Genomic DNA, 1,136 nt, shown 5'->3' with positions numbered 1-1,136 from the left:
TCTCTGATATTGCATGATTAAACTATTGTAAATGACAGATAAGCAAAGCTCTGTCTCATTTCAAAGGCTGTACATTTGTCAGCCACATGTCTCATTTAAAAAAAAAAAAAGTAACCACTGCATTGCAAAGCAAGACAGACATTACAGTAATTTACACCTTATAATAGTTATTTTTCTTAGACATCCTCAATGATGTAAGCATCTGACAACTGTAACCTCGATTCGACAATTCAAAAGCCTACAAAAAGCTAGTTACTACATTTTTAGCTAATTAATATCTCAAAAGATGGATTTTACTATTAATGTAGCAAGTTATGCCACTGTATGGGAAACAGTTTTTGTTTTTTTTGGTTACGCTTTATTTTAAGGTGTCCTTGTTACAGTGTAATATTAATTAACTACATATACTGTACTTACTATATGGTTATGGTTAAAGTGTTGTTGTTGTTGTTTTGTGCAAATCCTTCAAAGTTACATTCACCACAGCAATGTAACTGCTTGTAGTATTTTAATTCATTCAAGTATCCATTATTATACCTCAAAAAGTCTGATATTGCCACAGAATGATTCTGTGCATGTTGTTTCTTTCTATGACAAACTGTCAAAAATAATATGAAAGAATATTTGATTAAAAGAGTTCTCACTGTGTTCTACGTTCGCTGTCAATACAGAATAACCACATTTGTGAAACCAAAGTTGACAGCACAAAGGAATTATTCCACAACACAACAGCAACCGTTTAAATTAAACATTTGCAAAAGATTTGCATTAAACATGCAGTAAGTGCTCTAGACAATGCAGAACCTGTTAAGTTTCCACTAGGGGAATTCAAATGAATTATCACAGCTAAGATTGACCAATTCAGGCCAAAACAATTCCAAAATTTGGCAGTCCACAGTGGAAAAAGATTTTGCTTTAGAAGATCCCCAACAGAGAACCCTAGTTGTCTATCTCCCGGCAAATGTCACCTAACATCAGTCAACCTTCTGTTCTTGGCCTTTGTGAGTGGTAGAGATGTAATTCAACCTTAAAAAAATGTAGACTAGCAGAAAAAGTTAGGCGGCCATTAAGTGCATTCAAATTTTTTATTAAAATATATACTTAAAAAATGTGAATATAAAACACTTTGACAACAT

Source organism: Onychostoma macrolepis, chromosome 02, assembly GCF_012432095.1.
Source record: "Onychostoma macrolepis isolate SWU-2019 chromosome 02, ASM1243209v1, whole genome shotgun sequence".
Classification (NCBI taxonomy): Eukaryota; Metazoa; Chordata; class Actinopteri; order Cypriniformes; family Cyprinidae; genus Onychostoma; species Onychostoma macrolepis.
Note: the sequence above shows the minus strand (reverse complement) of the source record.